General features: G+C 43.5%; 1 protein-coding gene across 2 annotated transcripts in view; it reads right to left on the reverse strand.

The window, feature by feature from the left end:
• PKNOX2 (PBX/knotted 1 homeobox 2) overlaps nucleotides 1-21458 on the reverse strand; it is a 90395-nt gene that overhangs the window by 51499 nt on the left and 17438 nt on the right. The window lies entirely within an intron of this gene.

The raw sequence follows: 21458 nt of genomic DNA on the forward strand, positions 1-21458 counted from the left end.
AATTAATTGGGAACTGGCAGAAGCCAACACGCCGCACGATCAACTTGCCATACAGGCACCTGCGTTGGTCGTGGCCGTTGACGTTGTCCCCTGTTGTATTTACCATGAAACGGGAGCTACAAGGACTCCAATGGAGTCTGCAAGGACTCTGATTAGAGTCCTTGAGCTGCAAGAACTCTAATTTTACTCTAATAACGAGTAAAAGCAATTGTGAGGGTCGCTGTAGCTGTTCAGCTTGCCATTGAGATGCTGTTGGCTGATCTCCTACGCAGCTGCTCTTCGCTGAATAGGCACGTCCCACCTCCAGCGCCGTTGGCCACCAACCAACGTGGGAACAAATGCAAGTTTTGGGGGTGTTTTTTTTTCAGCTGATGTGACTTATTTGGAGATTTTTATATTTGGGGGGGAAGGAATACAGAGCGATTTATCCAATATTGCAATTAGATGGAAAAAAAACCCACCCTCCTTTGCCATCATCTCCATGGGTCTAGCGTGGTGACCGCCATCCCATGGTAAAGTGGGTCAGGGCTATTTAATACCAAAACTGGATGGAAATCTTTGATTTCTCCAGCAATAAACGCTCCTTTTTCGACAGCACTAGTTCAGAATGGAGGAAAACATTCAGTTTTGAAATTTTGGTTTGAATCAACAGCTTCCCTCGGTGCCATTTTAATGCTGTTTTATGTTGAAATGTCAATTGGAAACTAACATTTAAAAATGTCAAAACATTTCACGTCTGCAGACAGAGCCGATAGGTTTTTTGCTTCCATGTGCCCAAACAGAAAACATTTTTGGAATTTTACTGTGAAAAAAAAATATAATTTTATATATATATATATATATATATAAAAAAAAAAATCAATATTTTGACTTCTTGGAATGAAAACAAAGTTAAAATATAATATTTCCTCCAGGATACAAACAATATTTTCTGACAAGCTGTAATCACCAAAAAGTAATCTGAACCAAATGTTTGCTACCACGGTCTGTTATAGCGACATGGGAGAAAAAAAGAAACAGGGATATTTGTTATTGTAGGCTCTCTGAGCCCTTTTTCCCCCCAGTTATTTTTATATTTCCACAGCTTTTCTCTCTTATTATATCCAAGAGGATACAAATCTGGGTGCGGGAAAATCCTCCCACCATCCAGAACCATTCCCAACGCACGGAATTTCCCTAAGAGTGGAGTAAAAGCCCAGAAAAAAGATGGTTTTTCTCCTCCAGAAGAGGTAACATTTGATTTGCGAGGGGATTTTCACTGTATTTTTAATTAATGACACCTCCTCACTCCCACCAGTTTGGGGGGATTTGGGTGGGGAAACGACACTGGGAGCTTTTTCCTGCTCTCGTACCGGCTGCGAGGAGCACATGCACGAGGGGGTGGGTTTTTTTATCCAATATAAACGTAATTTTCCAGTGATCTCACCTTTTAAATTCCTGCCTTGGCCATGCATTGCCAAAAAAAAAAAAAAAAAAAAGAAAAGCAATCCAGGCTGCTTGCAGTAATAAAAAAAAAAAAAAAGTTTTACTGATTTTTCTGGTTCCAGAAGCAAGGTGTAAAAAATGGGATGAAAACTGGTGGTTTTGGGGCCATCGCTGGGCTCTAAAGCATGTTTTTCATCCCGAAGCTTGAAGCTCCATCAGCCTCAACAGAGCGGCTTGGCCACCCCCCATCACCTTTGCCTCTCCCCCCCAAATTTCTCTTTTTCTCTTTTTTTTTCCCCGAGCCCGGGCTACAGCCCCACGCGGGGAATAAGCGCAATTATCTCGTCTCGCCACATTTTTCCAGCCCTGCCTGAGGTTTAATTAAAGCCAAGAGAAAAACACAGAGGAGAAGCGCTCAGTTCCGATATCGCCCCACCACATGCGGCGGCGAGAGGGGGGGGGGATGGTGAAAAAAAAATAGGAAAAAAAAAAATAAAACCTTTCTCGTAGACTTTTTACTTTAGCAAACCTTCCTGGATATTGCTCCTTTATCATATTTCCTTTAAAAATACATATAAATATACACAGGTATGCATGCGCCAAGTATATAAGCATATATACGGGTGCGTTAGGATACACATGCACCCGCTCTCTATAAAAATATATATATATAAATGCGCCCTAATCCCCTGTAATCTCCTTGAATTACACCTAAACCACCCTCCTTGCAGGTGACCTTTCCACAAAAGGCTGTTTCTATGCCAACAGCATTGTTTGAGTCAGGTGAGAGGAAAAAATAAAGCGGAATAATCTTTAATTTTTGCTTATTTGGCACCAACGGCCAGGAGCCAGTCAATGCCAGAAACCCCCCTGTCACAGGCAAAAATTAGTATTAAAAATTAATTATTATATATAGGGTTTGACTGTTAGGGGGAGAGCGCAGTCACCGCGACCCAGTTTAGATTTGCCTAAATTCCTGGCATTGGTTTTGGGTGAAATTCCTCTCGTTTTGGGATTTAGGAGCAAAATCCTATGGGTTTAAAGTCCTTTTCACCTTAAAATCTGCATTTCTACCTCCTGCCCCATCCTGTCCTGCAAAACATGACTTGCGGCCATCAGCTCCTACCGAAAGGTCCAAGTATGTAAAATTCTGAAAATCCCCATTTTTTTGCATTTTCACTGATTTTTACAGAATTCCAGCAAGGAGTTTGTTTCCAATTCCAAAAAATAATAATCACAGTAAATAGCAGACCTGAACTCTGACAAATTCAGAGAAACTGTTAAAAAAATAATATGCATCACACCGGCAAGTAACACTGGGTAATAAGGTGGTGATGAGATTTAGCGGACAAAAAGCAGCTCACTCTAAATAATTTTCCATGGATAAAGGCTGGTTTGGGTCTGGATAACCTTATTCCATTGAAAATTTGGGATATTTTTCCTTGCTTTCTGGAGTTCCTTCCATTCCAACTCAGCCCATAAAGCCGCATCCCCAAGTGGAGCATTAGAGAAGGAAAAATGCGATTTTTCCACCCCAAATTGTCTGTTTTCATTTGTCCCAGGGGTGGTTTATTGAGCAGCACAAGGACCCGTGGCCCCCTGGATGGCAGCATCCCTCAAATTCCTGGTTTTTTTGCTCGTTGCAAGAGGAACATCATCCAAATTCCTCCACAATTTATTTTTTTTTATTGGCGGGCAGGGTTGTATTTTTATTTTTCTTCCGACCCGACCCCAACACCTTCGCAGGTCTTGGGAGGGAAGATATTTCCCAACGGCTCCATCTCACAAGGTGCCAAACCAAGAGGATAAAAATACTGGTTGCCATGGGAACATAAACTCCAGAGTTTGAAAATACCAGAATTAAACCTCGCACTAATTTCAGTCCTTAAACCCCTGGTTTTTGCATCCATGTTTGGGTGGGATGAGGGTTCTGGAGCAAAAAATCTAATTTTCAAGCAACACAACCAGAGTTTGACATCCTTACAGATGTTCTCCCATAGCTAGATGCATCTTAAAACTAGGAATAAATTTATGAAGAATTTTTTAAAATTGAAAATAAGGATTTATCCCAGCTTGTGGAATTGCTTCTCACCACCTGGGCTGGGAGCCATCATGCTGCACCGGCCCCACAGATGCATCCCAGCGCCAGGGTGAGGAGCTGAGCATCCACGGCTAATAGATATCACACGGCTTTTTGCATCTCATCCAGCAAAACTGCTCATGAGACTTAATTTTATTTGCTCAAAATACACTGTGATCACTTAACAAATATTAAATTAAAATAATAAGGCCCTGGCACTAACGATGCTCGGCCAGAGAATCTCCTTTTCCAGCGGCATCAATAGCTTTGAACAGGCTTAAAGCAACTTTTGGAGCTGGCGTCTGCAAAAGTGCTCAGTCCAAGCAAGGAAAACCCACGCAAAATCATTTTTTTACTTCGGAATGAGCAACAAATTTGGGATTGCAAGCGAGAGGACAGGCAGCAGGTCGCATAAGAAAAACGACACAGTAATAAAAGGATTATGAATTAAGAGGGAGCCCGGGTAATCCTCTGCGCAAAGGAAGATTCCCATCATTAAACTCGAGTTTCCAAAAGCGAAACAGAAGAGGGAATTCATTCCTCCTGTCACAAGAACACGGAGTTACTGGAACTAATTTGCTGGCGACGGCAATAAATTGGCTCTGCACTGACACCTGAGGAACTGTGCAAGTCTGAAGGTTCCGCGCTGCAATGCAATGCCACGCAACGTGCCGGCAGGCTCAGCAGCGCAATGCTTACTTCAGGTTTTTGCAATGCCGGCAGCAGTCTGAGCAACGCAAGGCATTGCAGCGCGTTTGTAGGTTTTGCAGCATGATGCACGCGCAGGGTTTGCAGTTTGCAATACAATCCCTCTGCAGCCTTCGCGGTGCTGTGCCACGTGGTGCGTTCGCAGGTTTGCCAAGTGCAACGCGCTTGCAGGTTTTGCAATGCAGCGTGCTTGCAGCTTGTGGCAACTCTGGCGCACACGGCACGCTTGCACTTTTGCAGCTTTCCAGCACAATGTGCATGCTCATTTTGTTGCAACTTCGCAATGCAATGCCCATTTGCGTTCTTCTTCCGCTTCGCAATGCAATGCCTGTTTGCATTTATTTTTTTTAAGCAACTTTGCCTGGATCTTTGCAACTTTGCATTGCTCCAGACACTTGTGCTGGAAGCACTGAATCACTTCAACCATCTCCACAACACGGGTTAACTTTCCTGCAAAATTCAGACCCATGCTTTTGAACCTCCCCCCCTCCCAATCCCAGCTGCAAAACTCCAGGTGACAGACAACACGGCACCCTGTTGTTTCCACAAATAACGACTTCCACTGTCTTTTTTCCCAAAATAGGGGGATTCTGCGTAATCAAATTTCTCTAGAGCAACCAGGCCACAATCCTGCTGCATTTTGAGGGAGAAAATTTGTTTTGGGGCATTTATGGATGCTCCACTGGGCGCAGAAGCAACCATGGGAATTTACTTACCCAGGCAAAGCTTTCCTTTTGCAGCAATATTCCCAAAAAAACATGATTTGGGGCAAAACAAGACTCTGTGCCCCAAAGGGCATTTTTCACGCCAAATTCCTAGCTGGGAGAGGAGGCCTGGCTGCTTGCATGCCTTTGCAAAATAAAAAAAGCTGAGGAAAGGCAAGCAAAGAAAGGGAGGAAAAGCTAAAAATGGGAAGGAAAAGCTAAAAATGGGAAGGAAGGGCAAAAAGAGGGAAGGAAAAGAAAAAAAGCAAGGAAAAGGAATGAAAAGCAAAAGAAAAAAAGCAAGGAAAAGCAAAAAAATCACGCAAAAGCAAAAAAAAACCAAAAAGGGCAAGGAAAAAGCAAGCTTGTTGGAGCAGTTTGGGGAAAAAAAAGGTTGAAATGAGCTTCGCCGAGCTGCTTTCCCAGCAACCCATAATACCCCAGTGTCCCCCAGTGGGCTTGTGCAAACAGCAGCCAGCAGCCAGGCTCCCGCCACGCGCCAAGCATCAATGGAGCCGTGGATGCGGGGGGGGGGGGCGGGGGCCTGCCCCTGGGGTCCCACCCCGGCCACCATCGGCATTGGGGTGCCGAGAGCTGGAGTGGGGGGATCTCCGGCTCCCCCACGGCTGAAAAACGTGATTTTCCGGGTAGCACAAGCAATCCTTGGCAATGGATTGGGTACGGGATCCGAAATATTCCAAATTAAATTGGCTTGTCGGAATAAATTTAAAAATTCAAGGTCTCATTTTAGCCAAGAGAGAGAGGGGAAGGGCCACAAGGTCACCTCACTCCATTACATGTTGTATGTTATGTTGTATATTATATGTCATAATATATGGGAATAATAGATACTAGTTATTATTCCACTAATATATTATGTATTAATCCCATATATCATTGTGTATCATATCCCACACATATTGGATATCATATACAGTCGTATCATATATGCTATAATTTATGGGAATGAGGAATTATTTATTCTCTATCACTCCCATATATAGCGATATATATGACATGGGAATAATATGTATTATGCCAATATATTATCTATTACTCTCATATATTATTTGAGAAATGAGAGATGAGATATAAGAGATGAGATTAGATTAGATGAGGTTACATATATGGGAGCAATAAATAATGTATTATTCCTATATATGAAAATATATAGGGCTAATAGAGAATGTATATTACACATTATATTTTTAATGCATGTATCATGTGTATGTACTTATAAATATGTGAGCTTCATTATTTTTCTTGGGTATCTGGGGGGAAAAGGGTTTTTTGACCACGGTACCTGATGAGAGGCAGAGGCAGCCCACTGGGACCCCGAGGTTATTCCAGGATGCAGGAAAAACCTGCAGGAAGAGGCTCTGGGGGGAATACGGGCCTTGCACAACAGGGGAAGGACGATGCCAAAAGCTGTTTGTAACCCTTGGCGCCAAACCCACTATTTTTCCCCCAAAAAAAATCCCCACTGCATCATTCCAGGGATGCTTTCGGCACTCTGAAATCAGAAACCCACTTTTCTCCCCCCAAAAAACCCCACCGCATCTTTCCAGGGATGCTTTCGGCACTCCAGAATCAGTCAGATGCTCCCGATGGCAAAAAAAATAATAAATATTTCCCTTACTAACCACCATCCTTGTGAAAAGGAGCCGGAATACGGTGCCTTTTCCCACCCCGAGTCTTCACCTGGCCCTGTTTTCCAGCCCTTCCCTAATAAAAACAAGCCGATAAAGTGAAGATGAAAATACATTCATTAGGATTGATAACGCTCATTAAAACTGGCTGTGTAGGAAAGCATGACTCCGCTTCGGTGAAGGAAGGGGGAAAAATGCAAATTCTTCTGCATGAAAAGAGGATATTTCCCTAATCGCCCCAATCAAATGCCAGCGCAATTATCTGTGGCCAACCCAACGGGTTAAAATTATCCTCTTCATCTCCGGACACAGTAAGGAGCCGAAAAATGTTTCATTTTAATAAAAATGAAATCTGGACCCTGCAGAAACCAGCTTCACTAATGACGTGTTTACACAGAAAAAGACAATTTCTATTTAATGGTGATTACCAGCGAGAAGAAATTAAACTTCCTGGAGTATATGGGTTAGAGATAATGGGAAGAAAAGAAAGTTATTGAGGGTGTGTAAATCAGGAGAGCTGCATATGGGGGGCTATATCCACACGTGCCACTTGCTGGGAGCGCATATCCCTGCCTCACCAGGCTCATGCATGGCTCTTTGCATGCAAAAACCGTCTCTATTTTGCTACGAGGCCTTTTATGCCTATGGATGAGCTTGAACACATGCAAATACACATGTGCATGCACGTGCAAACATGCAAATGCACATGCAAACTCGTAAACGTATGGGCGCATGCAAACGTAAGCATACTGAAACATGCACGTGCAAACGGGCAAACAGGCAAATGTGCAAACATGCACAAGCAGAAATGCACACACAAACATGCATATGCACATGCAAACATGCAAATGCATGCATATCCACAGGAGTCCTCGTAGCAAAATATAGACGGCTTTCGCACACTGAACCTGCCCAGGCCCACCGATGCTCCCAGATGTTGGGGTGATTTTTTTTGCTCCTGCATCAGGAGGAAAAAAAGTGCAAAATAGGGTTTGATGGTGGAACGGCACCGAAATTCAGGTTTTTGGCTCATCGGGTTACCGATGCTCATCCTTCCTATTAATTTTTTTGTTAATTATTCTTTTTTTCCAGGGCAAATCCTTTTTTTTTTTTTTCCTTTCCCAAAAAAAGCTGAGCTGAGCCAAGGTCTTTTCTCAACCAGTTCCTGCATAGGATGAAATAAATTTCAGGACTCCTCTTTGTGCCAAGGCCATTCCCATCCCACACTGACCTGTGCAAACCCATTCTGGGGCAAAATCATTTCGCCATCGGGCTTGACTGTCTGCTCCTTTATAAAGCGGAGCAAACATCTGCAGAACAAGCCCAGATGTGAACCATTCCCCCTCCTCCCCAATCCCCAATTCAGGAATTTCAGCTCCAAGGCACATAATAAGACAGCGTCTGGGATGCTTTAATAATTGCAAAATTAAAATTGTTACTGAAGCATAATGAAGAATGCGCTTGCAAGGAGGTTTAAAAAAAAATGAAAAAACAAAACAAAACAAAACAAAAACCTTGTGCTGAAGTCTCTGGGGAACTGTTGATTCAGAGCAATGTGCACAAATGCAACTTAATTATCTTTACAACCAGAGTCCGCAACCGGCTGCTGCAGCTTTCCAGGGATGCAGGCGCGGAGAGGTGCATCATCCCCGCCCTGAAGCCTAAGCATCCCCCAACCAGCCCCCAGAAGACTTTTTCTGGAAGCATTTTGCTTCAATTCGAAGCGAAATGAAGCGTGGCAGCTCTGTTGGGGGTGTTCCTGCTGATTTCTTACTCACCTGGGCAAAACTCAGCTTGGCGGTAATTTTTTTTGCTCTGTTTTTTATCTCTTGAGGGCAAGAAAGATGCAGGCTTGGCTGGAGCTTGGGCAGGTCCCACCACACACGTGCCTACCACTGCTCCCCCAGCATTAACACCTGCCGGGGATTCGCTACCCATCACTCACCGGGATGATCTACTGCGAAAAATTGCTGGAAAAACTGGAAATGGGCAGGAAAAATGCCCGAATTCAGCTCTTTACCCGATGTTCCAGGAACTCCGGATACAGACTGATTTTCTTACAAAGCAGAAGGCCCTGCACACCGTTTTGGCATCAGTTAAAGCTAAAATATCCAGGCAAAACCAGACCAAAAGCAGGAAGATACCTCACCATGGCGGATTTGGGAAGGAACATTTGGCTTTTGCAAGGGCTCAGTTTGTGCAAGAGCTGCTCAGAGGCTGCCGCAGCAGTCAAGACCATATATTTATGTGTATATTTATATTTTTACTTATATAAGCTGGGAATCATGTTAATTTAAACCAAGGATGCTGGCGGGGCTGCTGGCTAGGAGCAAAGCAAGGTGTTAAAACCAAAGCATGGGGATAGCTGGGATGAAACCAGGGATGCCAGCTGAAGTCAAACCAGGGATGCGGGATTGAAGCAAGGATGGGTGATAAACCCAAACCAAAGACAAGATGCTCCACAGAACTGGCCCAAAGGTGCTGGCTCAAATCAAACCAGGGATGCTAGGACCAAAGCAAGGACAGTGGGCAGGATTAAGCCAAGGATGCTAGAAGCAACCCGTGGGTGCCGGCTCTTAGGAAACCAAGGCTGCTAGCTAAATACAAACCCAGGACGCTCACGAGGTCAGAGCGAGGATGCTGGCTAAGATCCCACCAAGGATGCTACCTAAGAGCAAGCTGAAAATGATGGCTAGGACTGATGTAAGCTAGGATCAACCCCCCGATGCCGGCTAAGGATTCAACTACGGATGCTAGGTAAAATCAAAGGGCAGATGCTGCCTAACATCAAACCAAGGATGCTGGCTGGGACTGAACCAAGGACCCTAGCTAAAATCAAACCAAAGATGCTTTACTATTTTTTATATGGCATTATCATTATATGATATTTATTATTATATGATACTAGGAAAAAATTCTTCAGTGGTCAAGCATTGGACCAGGCTGCCCAGGGAAGTGGTGGAGTCAGCATCCCTGGAGGGATTTGAAGGATGTGTAGGTGTGGCACTTGGGGACACGGCTCAGTGAGGGACTTGGCAGTCCTGGGTTGACAGTTGGACTTGGTGACCTCAAAGGTCCTTTCCAACCCAAAATATTCAATGATTCTATGCTGGCTAGGACCGAAACACGAATGCTAGCTGAACTCAAAGCAGGGATGCTGGCTAGGCTCGAACCAAGGCCACTAGCTAGAAGCAAACTGGAGATGTGGGCAACGACCAACGCAAAGATGCTGCCCAAAAGCAAAGCTCAGCAACTCTCCGTTTTGATCCAACTTTTTTAAAAATGCAAATTTTTACACCTCCCCAGGCTTCCAGCAGCCCGGTGAGGCTCAGCGCTGCTCTACAGCCCCTCCAGCAAGGCGGGGATGGTTTTTTTATTAACTCGACTGAACTAGTTGGGAAAACCAGAGATGCTTTCTGGCACAGTTTGGATCCCAAAAGATCTGTCCCGCCCCTGGCTTGGGAGCTAAGGGCAGCCTCGGGCTGTCTGCATCCCGCCACCCGTGTGGTACAGGCATGCCTGTAAATAGGTTCAACTCCCCAAAACCCCACAGGCTATTCCTTACTGTGGCATGTTTTTTCTACAAAAATCATTCGCTGCTGCCTTTTAACTCCTTACACAGCTTCAGCACACAAATTCAGCGAGATTTCGGTGAAAAGGTCCTTTTTATCCCAAATTTCTTGCAAAACACACTTCTAATAATTTCTACTCCAAGCGCAGTGATGCTCCTTTTCAAGGGATAATTCAGCTTTTATCAAAGGCTTCCAGCAACACCAAATCAACCAAATCCCCCTCAAAAATCTGTATTTAGTTCCCAAGCTCATAAGAAAACCTTAAGATTTGGTGGTCTGGGGTTTTTTTGACACCTGTTTGCACATGTAAATCAGCCGTTTCAAGTGCAGAATAATTCAGTCCAGCCATATCCTTTACCAACCCTCAAACCCAAAAAAACCTTATGCTTTGAAATGCAATCAACTGCTTTTTTTTCTTCCATATTAAAAAAAAGGTGATGTCCCCCCCCCAAAATAGGATTTTTCGTCACTCCCTCAGCACACCCAAGCTAGATTTAACCCCCAGAAGTGACTCCACGACAGCGAAAGCTGCCAAAAATGGTGTTTTCCCTGCAAATCTAATAGTGATAACAGCTGGAGGAATAAAACAGTCCCCGACCATACACCCAAATTACACCCAGTTTCCAAACAGGACAGAAAATATTTCCTCTGCTGAGTTTTGAAGGCAACAAAGCCACTTTACAACATTTTTCTGCCCCAGGATGAAGATAAATGAAGCCCCCAGTGTCACTAAAGCCCCATTCAATGCTGTATCCTAAAAAAATACTAATTGCAAAATGGTTTTACAATTATTTTAATAAGGATGTGGCTCTGGTACAACGAGATGCGATGCTTTGCAAATATACCAAGCTTTTTTTTTTTTTTTTTTTTTTTTTCTTTTAATGCATCTGAGTGCCATAACATCACAATCTGGGGCTGGGGAGGTTTTGACACGTGGTTATACAAGCTCTGTGTTTAATGAGGGGCGCCTAATTAAGGTTGGGGAGCACTGGCTTCGTCAGGAGACCCTGCATCAAGTCTGCCCTGGGTTTTTTTGGAGGTGAGCATCCCTGGCCGTCTGGTCGCTCATTCCAGCAAGGTCACGTCTGCAATAATAAAATATTTCAGCTCATCGGGTTGCACCATCCTTGCACTATCAGGGCTGCTTTTTGCTCTGCACCAGAATAATCCCAAATAATATCCCAAATTCTGCTGATCAAGCTGGTGGTTGCATTCCCAGAGAAGGAAAAACACATGGAAAAACACGGACGCTCTTAAATTCCTTGGAAATAAGGAGGGCAGAAAGCTTGGAGGGATGCAAACCCAAGCCCAGATGCTAAATAGGATGAGGATGAGGGTGCTTGCAAAATAAGGACGAAGGCAACGGTGTGCATCCGTCCTGGCCGGCTGCCGGGTGGTGAGAAGCCCCGAAAGGACAGGGCAAAAATTAGCAAGAGCCATCAAGTTAACGAAATGGAGGTCTGGTGTCATCCCAGCGCTGGGTTAATGGAGCTCTGCAGCAGCAGCTGGCGGCCGCCTTCGCAGAAAATGCAGGATTTTGCCCCAAATCAGACGCTAAAAGACAGTTTTGGCGCAAAGCAAGGATGCAAACGGTTGCACAGGAAGGCAGCCAGGTGCTGGCCATTGCTTGTCCCCCCTCCGTGTGCACAAACCCCTGCAAAACCTATTTAAGGGACACCTTTTTGCAGAGGGTGGCTGGATTTGCACCACATCTCGGATGCTTCAGCATCATCTGGTGCAGACTGCCACCACTGCCGTTGCCTGACATTTTGCCATTCCAATTTTAGGTGCTTTTCTGTTTTCAACACTCAAAATTGCAACTCCAGCCAGTTAAAGCAAATCTAAGGTTCCCCCCCATCACGAGTCACCCCGATTTTGCAAAGCCGTTCGGCACCGATACGCATTTTGAAAAGGTTGTGCGCCTTAAAAAATGCCATTTTTCCAGGAAAAATCCCACTGCACACACCTTGCTGGGAGGCAAGACTTGAAGGTCTGTTAGTTTATGAAAAAAGATAAATTTTGCAGAGTTTTTTGAAATGTATTTTACCTCTTGAAGGGACTAAGGGTGAGCGGCTCTGGGCTGAGGATAGCACGTGGGAATGTCTCACGGCTCCCTGCAGGATGCACGGCTCAGTATTTCCACTATTATGCCAAAAGATAAATATCTTTACAACGAGAAACCCTTGTTCCTATGGCCAAATTTTTATTTTTTTTCATGGGGCACAGGCAGTTTTGGGGGGAGACACCTGACGTGTGCCAGACAGCGCTGAAGGGAACCATGGGATGCAATGATCAGCGGAGGATGCGGTGCCGGCCAAGCGGTGTGCAGAGGCATTTTAAATAAAAAAAAGGGATTTTCCAGAGATACTGTAAGACTCACTCCCCCGGTTTGGTGGGTAAATCTATATTCCAGTGGTTTAACACCCAGAAGAGTTGAAGCTCTCCAGCACCATGAATATGAGAAAAGCAGCATCCCTGTCTGTATGGACCGGGGGGGGGGGGGGGGGGGGGGGGGCCCTGCGATGCCCCTCCCGCTGGGACACTGACCCCCCCATGAATCTGCAACCGCTTCTTTTTATCTATATAAAATACATATGTGCTTTCATCCATGTTATCCAATTATATCCCTCCAATTGATAGATGATTTATTATACATATAGTAGAGATACATATTAGATGTCTTCATCCTCATTATCCAATTAAATTTATCCTATATATATTATTGGATTATTATATATATCATATGAATGTAATTGGATGTGGATGAAGACATATATGTAATGTCTATATACATAACGTCTATATACATATCTATATATAACTGTCCTATAGAGAAAGAAAGGAGGTATGGCGGGGAGAGGATACAGAGAGAGGATAAATATAAAAAATAGATGTGTAATATCTATTGGATATATTATACTACATATATCCAATAAATACCTTATATGGATATAGTATTATATGGGTATAATATATCCAATGGATGAATATAATATATCCAGTGATGGATATAATGTGATATATATCATAGATCAAATACATATCTAATATATATGTGTATATATATCCCAACCTGTATAAGCATTAACCCTTTTTGCTGCTCTTTTTCATCTCCTTCATCAAACTTCTGCACTCTTCCCCCCAAAAAACAACTTTTCTCAAGTTGTTGGCTTTTTCCCCTCCACCACAAGGGTGATAATTTGCATTTTTCTGGGATGAGCAATCGCCACACTAAAGCATCCCCCCCACACACACACGGGGTGCCCCTTGCCCCCCCCCCATGAGCTGTGCTTTGCAGATGCAGCAGGCGTGATGCTGAGGACAGCGACACGGCCGTTTCAGCCCGGATTTTCCCCATTTTCAGACATCCACCCAAGCACCTGATAATCCTAGTAGTGGGTCTGGCTCAGAGTATTTTGGAATTTTACATTTTTGAAGAACATTCCAGGAGCTTCCAGCTGCTTTCTGCTTTGCTCTGAAGCCCCATTCTTGCGCCAGCAAGATCCGTGTCAGGGTGCTTTGGCCCCAAGCATCGCGCTATGACCAAGGGTTTGCTTTTGCTTTTCCCCCCCCCCAAAAAAAATAAAACTCCTGGTGGGAATTTGACTGTTTTTTCTGCCATTAAAAAAAAAATATCCCCAAGGCACTTGACTCTGTGCAATACCAGTAGGAAGCCCCATCCCAGCATCTTGACCACATCCACAGAAAGCAGGGAAAACGCAGAGGAAGGATGGGGAAAACAGGAGAAATTTAAAAAGAAAAAAGGTTTTTAGAAATAAAAGTAACAGTGAAATAATATCTGCTTGAGGAGCAAAAATTATACCCAGCGAGACTCCAAATTTCAACCAAAACCAAAAAAACTTTGGCTCTACCCCTGGCAGCTGGGCCAACACATTTTGTAGCCAAAATGGGTCTTTTATAGTAATAAATAGATTATATTGCTATATATATGCTTACTGCTATTATAGATGATATATATAATCTATCACATATTCTGTGATAATTATATTATTGCTATTAGAATCTATGCTATATAATGGACAGAAATATAATCATTCTTAGCAATATTTCACTGTATGTCAAGCATTATGTATCAATATATTGCTTCTATCAATCAATATCTTACATATTTCTACAACATAGAATTATGTCGTGTAGTTGTTACGATTTCTAAATAGATGCATGTAGTGTAAGTTATTATTTACATTATATCATATAGCCATGTTATATTGCTATGTATCCTCTATTTCTATAATATAAAAGTATATGCATTATATTGATAGCAATAACTACACTATATCACTATATACATAGCAATAAGTAAGGGGGAAAAGCCAGATTTTACAAGCCAGCAAGAATTTAGAGGAAAATAATTTTTCCAATCTCCCAAAACCCAAAAAGGTTCAAGACTGGGTATGGGAAAAACCCACGCACACCTTGACGATGCTGCAAATACTATGGTCCCCAACACCAAAAACACCCCCAAATCCCTTTACACTGGGGAAAGTTATCCCGATAAAATAAAAGAAGTTGTTTAAATATCTTTTTTTTTTCCCTCCCTTTTTTTCCCCTTTTTTTTTTTTTTTTGCCCACAGAGCTGGAGCTGGGAATCCATTAGCCTTTAATGAAGTGAAACCCTCATCTTGCTGGAGCCACCTCATTTAGCGCAATTGTTTCGCAGCCATTACGGAAAGACAATTACAAGGAAGCGGCGAGAGTAATTGGAAATGCTGGCGGGAGTTGGGCGAAATGATAATAAATAAAAATATTCCCCCTAATAAGCTTGCCAGGAGGGGGGTGGGCTGGAGAAAATCAACATAATTAGAACTGAACCTCGGTGAGGAAAAACAGACAGCAGGGTGGCGAGCGCTCGGCAGTAAGAAGAAGGGGAAAAGTGGAGAAAACTTCATTTTTTGCCCCAAAACCAGCAGGAAAAAAATATTTTCCCACCTGTACGAAGCTATCAGGAGCAAAAAATGGTTTGAAAGGGCGATGCTGCCCACAGGGATGCAGGTGATGCTCCTCTGCTACCCGCCCGAGGATGGGTTTGCTCCTCTATCACCTGCTCCAAGCTGAAATTAAAGCCAAAAAAAAGCTTAAAAACGAGATGGTTTTGCTCGCGGGACGGCACTGAGGAGCATCACTGGGTAACATGAATTTCTCTGAAACAGAAGTGGGGGTTTTTGCATGCAAAATGCAATTCTTTTTGCAAAACCTGTATTATTTTAATTATCCTTAAGAATAAAAAAGCATTACGGATGGGGATTTGGGGGGGATTTTGCTTGGCAAAGGAAGGAAAAAATAGTTGAATCGCATTCTAAACCCCACTCGGGAGGCTGTTGGCGGGTTCCTTCCTTACTCCTAGAATCCCAGCTTCTTACCCCAAAATAAGCCCCGTGTCCTGCGCAGGCTCCATCCTCATCCTCACCCTGCCCTGACGTCGCCCTAGCAGCTCCTCCAAAGTGGTTTGCAGCAAAAAAAGTCCTTTAAATTGGGGGGTTGCAGCCAAAAAAGCCATTCAAGCAGGGGCTTGCACCCAAAAAAAATCTTAAAATAGGGGTTTGCACCCAGAAAAGTCCTTCAAGCAGGGGCTTGCAGCAAAAAAAAAGTCCTTTACACAGGGGCTGGTAGCAAAAAAAGGTCTTCAAAACAGGGGTTTGCACCAAAAAATGCCTTTCAAATAGGGGTTTGCACCAAAAAAGGCACTTTAAGCAGGGGTCGGCAGAAACAATGTCCTTCGAGAAAGGGTCTGCAGCAAAAAAAAATCCTTTCAACAGGGTTTTGCACCCAAAAAAAAGTGTTTTAAATAGGGTTTTGCAGCAAAAAAAAAGTCCTTACCAAAGGGGGTTGCATGCAAAAAGCCCCCCAGCACCTTCCCTCTCCGCTCCCACTCCCTGTACATGCAATACTTGCCCCAAAATTCAACTCCCGCAGCTGCTGGCAGCGTTTCGGTTTAAATTTGGCAGCTGGGTTAAATCCCTGCCCCATCACAGCCACCGCACTGTCCCGAATAAGGTGGAAAACCACTACAGGAATTCTGTTCCTTATCATTTCTTTCCTACTTGGAATCTCTGCAGTCCCACTGGGGGGGTGGGATAAGCCAAAGATGCTGGGAGCATCCCAAGCCCTGACCAGGATGCTCCCCAACATAAAATACCCCCTAACATAATAAAATACCCCACCACATTTATGAAATAATAGCTAAAATAATAAAGTAGCCGCCCAAATTAATAAAATACCCCCAAAATTAATGAAACGCACCCACAATAATAAATACACCAATTACGTAATAAAGTATCCCAAATAAATAATATCCACAAAAAATACTAAAATACCCCAAATAAATAACAAAACACACACCCCAAATAATAAAATCCCCCCCCCCCTAATAAAATCCCCCCCCAAATAATAAATTATCCCAAATAAATAATAAAACACCTCCAAAAACCAGTGAAATACCCCACATCTCAGCTCCAGCCCTCTGGAGCGAAGGCGACTTTCATTTAAAAACCACACACGTTTTTTTCCTTGCCATTTCCGATCTCCGTTAAGATCATTATCACAGAACGAGATCAGAGATAAAACATTTTTATTTTCTTTTCTTTTCCTTACGGTGGGATTTTTTAGCGGCGCATCCCCCCTCCCAGCTCCCATGGAAGTCAACTCATGTTGAGAGTTAATGTTTCGTTAATTTTTTTGTTGTTGTTAATATAAATATATTTTTTATTTTAATTTTCCATATATTTCTCCTTGGTCACCAATTATTGTGCTCTCAAAGGGGTTATCACAATTCTCCCAGTAACTTTTTTAGACTTACTGCCTCCTGTAACCCACAGGTGATGCTCACGCCACAATACCGCCGGTTTAAATAATACTAAATATTATTAAATGCAATTAAGTGGTATTAAATCTTATTAAATCTTATTAATTAATATTAAATATTATTAGTTAGGACTGAATATTATTAACTACCCTACAAAGCTGCATGCACATATATTTAGGAGCTTCAAAATGCTTCCGCCACCAGGCTGGGATGCTGCATTGGGTACCAGCCAGCAGGGTCCTGTGGGGGAGATGCTGGGCAAAGCTCTTGCAAACTGGGGGAAACTGGGCTGTGCTGGAGCTTCTTAGTTCCCTGGTGGTGGAGGAGGGAAAAGGGAGGCAGCGGTGGTGCCTGCTGGGAGCATGTGTGGGAATATGTGTGTGGGAGCATGCAGGCAGTGTGCAGGGAGCGTGCATGGGAATGTGCATGGGAGTGTGCATGGAGCGTGCATGGAGCATGCAGGGGAACATGCAGGGAGTGTGCATGGGAATGTGCATGGGAGTGTGCAGGGAGCGTGCAGTGGAACATGCACGGAAGCGTGCAGGGGGCATGCAGGGGAATGTGCATGGGAGTGTGCAGGGAGCGTGCAGAGGAATGTGCATGGGAGCATGCAGGGGGCATGCAGGGGGACATGCATGGAAGCGTGCAGGGAGCGTGCAGGGGAATGTGCGTAGGAGGATGAGTGGGAGCTTGAGGTGTGCACGGCAGCGTGCATGCGAGCATGCAGGGAGGCGCAGACAGCATGCATGGGAGCGTGCAGGGACCACGCACGGGAGCGTGCAGGGGAATGTGCATGGGAGAACTCAGTGTGTCACTGCACCCACCAACCAGCCAGGGATGCTCTGCGGAGGACTTGGCATCACTTCTGCATCTGTGGCAATGCTGTGGCAGCGAGCAGCTCCCCCTAATATTATTTATTATTATTATTATTGTTGTTGTTGTTGTTATTTCCATGATGTGGGAGAAATGGGGGTGTGAAAATGTGGGGCAGATCAACACCGCTGCTGTCGGCACACTGGGCTATCTGCTGCAGGCAAGGTGCGTGTCAGCCCGTGTAACGTGAAAAGGCTATACAATAATATATATATAAAATATATATATACTGAGTTCTACATGGTTTATATATATAATGCATAACTGTATATTTATTATATATACTACCTATATGACATGTGTTAATTATATTATGTAAGAGTTAATAGTTTATTTTATACATATACACACTATCTAATTATCTATTATCTCTATTACATTACCTATGTTATCTACTATACATAATAAATACACAGGGTTAATATAGTTCATTCTATATAATATATACACTATGTTACATATTATATAGAGACATAGATCATATAGATTATATGGTATCCATATACCTATATTATCTATATATTATATATTACATATGAATAGAGTTAATATAGTTTATTCCACATATACACACTATATAATATAGACTATGTAGATGATATAGACTATGTAGATAATTTATTATATGTCTAATTATACAATCTATATAATAAATATACAGCAATAATATAGTTTATTGTTTTCCACCCGAGCTCCAACTACAGGGGTAGTGATTTTCTTGAGCTGTTTCTCCAGAAGATGATTTACCGTAACGACTGGTGCTTAATTGGGTCCCTGTTAGCATAGCCGCAGCCCACGCCAGCGAGGGAGCGGTGATTAACCGGGGGCTAAATGGGTGTCAGCGCCAGGGCTGCCGGGGGGGTCCTGCCAGGTATCCACCGGGATGCCGAGGGGCTCCCAAAATTGGTACCCAGGGGGATGCCCAGCCACGGGAAGTGATGGGAGGGGAGGGTGCTCGGGGGGGAGGCCACGGCGGGGTGGGATGATCCCCCTCCGGATTATTCTCCCCATGGAAAAAACCCAACTCATGGACAAAATCCTCCCTGCAACGCGCCACCAACTCCACTTCGCCACCAAGGCTGCGAGCGGTCTTATTTCATGCAACCTCCATAAATACATTTTTACGTATTTCTATGCGCACACATACGGAAATGTATATTAAAATATGTCTTATATACAGGCAGAACTGCAGGTATGATATATATTCTGTATATGCAAATGTATATTAAAGTATGTCTTATATACAGGCAGAACTGCAGGTATTGTATATATTCTATATATTAATTATTATATATATGATACATTATCTAGCATCTAATGTCTAATATATTATCTATTATGTAATGAGATATTAATAATTATACCGATAATTATATATTGTAATTCTAAAAATCTATTATAAGTATCCCATGTTATATATTATCTATGATACACTATATCCATGATACGTATTTCATGCAAAAACAGGGTTCAGCACAAATATTTTATATAAACCATATAAATTTTAAGTCAAAACCCACGGCTCAGCTCCTGAAGATGCCCAAAAAGCTGCAAAAAGACCCCAAATCTCTGCTACCTGCAGCCGGACACCCACGAGCGGCGGCGCATTCCCCACCCCACCCCGAATTTGCATTATTTAGACTCATTTTATGATAGGGCTGAGATTTATTTCCAGGGTCGGGATCAGGCATGTGACCCATTTATAGGGATAGTTTCTTATTTGATTGAAATACGTTACTGTAATATTTGAGATATTTGAGAAAGAATAATCTCAATTCCATACCTCAATTGAGATATATGGAGAAATAATAATATTTGAGATATTTAAGAATATCTCATTCATACGGATCTATTCTATTTCAGTCTATTCTATTTAATCCAAAGCGAATTTGCTCGGAGATTCCCGTGGGGGCTGGCAGAAATAGGGATTTTTAGGAGAAAAAACAGCGCTGTGGTAAGAGATGCGCAACTTTGGATGGAATGAGACTTTCCTGAATTTTCAAGAACTTCCCTCCTGGATTTCCCAAATTCGTTCTCCCGAATTCACTGAATTCATTTTCCTGAATTTCACGATTTTGCAGGACTTTGCTATCCTGGAGCTTTGGAGAAAATCCAATTTATTCTTAAATAAATCCACCTTTTGCTCCAACACCCCTACATCCCAATGGCAAATTTGATCCTATTTTAGAGCCTCAAAACCCCGCTGGGATTTTTCCCAACCCATCCCCAACCCATCCAGCCCGGAGAAGCCAAAGCCTTCATAAATTTGGTACTTGGCAACCAAAAATACATCTGTTTTTTGACGCACGTGCATCCTGATGCGCAGACGCACCGGAGCGAAAAGGGGGATGCAGGGAGCAACCCCCTGGTATTTTGGGGGGATGGAAAAGCCTTTTTAGGGTTGGAAAAATTAATTAATTTGCCAAGGCGCTGTTTGCATCCCACAATCCCCCTGGGGGTTTTTTCGGTAGCCAAGTGGAAAGGTTTATTTAGCCGGCAGCCGCGATGGCTTCACAAACATTTCCCCCTATCCTGCAGGGAGAACCACACCGACCAAAAGGAGATTTAATTAGCGAAAATCTCGTTAGGCAAACGAAATTATCCGTAAGACAATACTCCTCTGGACAGGGGGTATGATTAAACAAAGCCATTAATTGAGAAAGGCGCTCCAACAGTCATCTTGGCTCGAGGATGGGGGAGGGGGGGGTATTTGGGGAGGGGGGGGGCGCTGTTAATTGTAAGACCCCTCCACGCTGGCAAAAAGCCCTTGAGCGTCTCATCAGCGCACCTTGATTGCATCATGCAAATTGCAAGCCAGCGCATGCTGACCCGCTCTTATTTTTTACTTTCCTCTCCCCCCAAAGTAAGGAAAAAAAATGCAGATTTTGGAGGCACGGGCACAACAAACCTTAAATTTTGGGGTGGGAGGGTCAGACCGGTACCCACCGGGACCACGCGCCCCCGTCATACCACTAAGCACTAAATGATGCAAAAGTTGTTTTTTTTTTTTAAGTTCTTTTAAGATATTTTGGCATTGTTTCTAGCTTTTACGCGAGGTTTTTTTTACCCTAAGGCTGCAGGCGTGTTCACACTGGTCCCTAATGACGCCTGGGAGCGCCCTGGCATCCACGTGTGTCGTAACGCTAACAGCGTCCGTTTAGACAGCACAGCACTACAGGGAAAGCTAAAATAGCTGATAGCATAAGCTGCTGTACTTAATAATTCCCCGTGATTTAAAAGCGGAGGTTATAACAACCGGCTGGAGAAGAGAAGAGAAAACGCCACTCTTCTTTTAACCTTTCGCTTTATTAGTGTATTACGGAGCGACCTATAAAAAGCATGAATCCAGGGCAAGAGAAGTTTTCCCACTTCCAGGGTGAGGTAAAAAATTGGGGGGGGGCGGGGGGGGGGGGCGGGGAGGGGAAGCAGAAACCTCAGAAAATCGGTACCCAGCCAACTCTCGGGGTTTATATTTTATATACATACATATCAGTATTTATTTACATATATATGTATTATTTAAGAGGAATCGCTGGGCATCTCACCCCTGCCACCGCCCCAGCTGCATCCTCCGTCTCCAAGTTTGAGCACCCCTGAAACGACGCTTCCCCCGCCCTGCCATCA

This window comes from Falco punctatus (assembly GCF_963210335.1).
Source record: "Falco punctatus genome assembly, chromosome: 16".
Taxonomy (NCBI): domain Eukaryota; kingdom Metazoa; phylum Chordata; class Aves; order Falconiformes; family Falconidae; genus Falco; species Falco punctatus.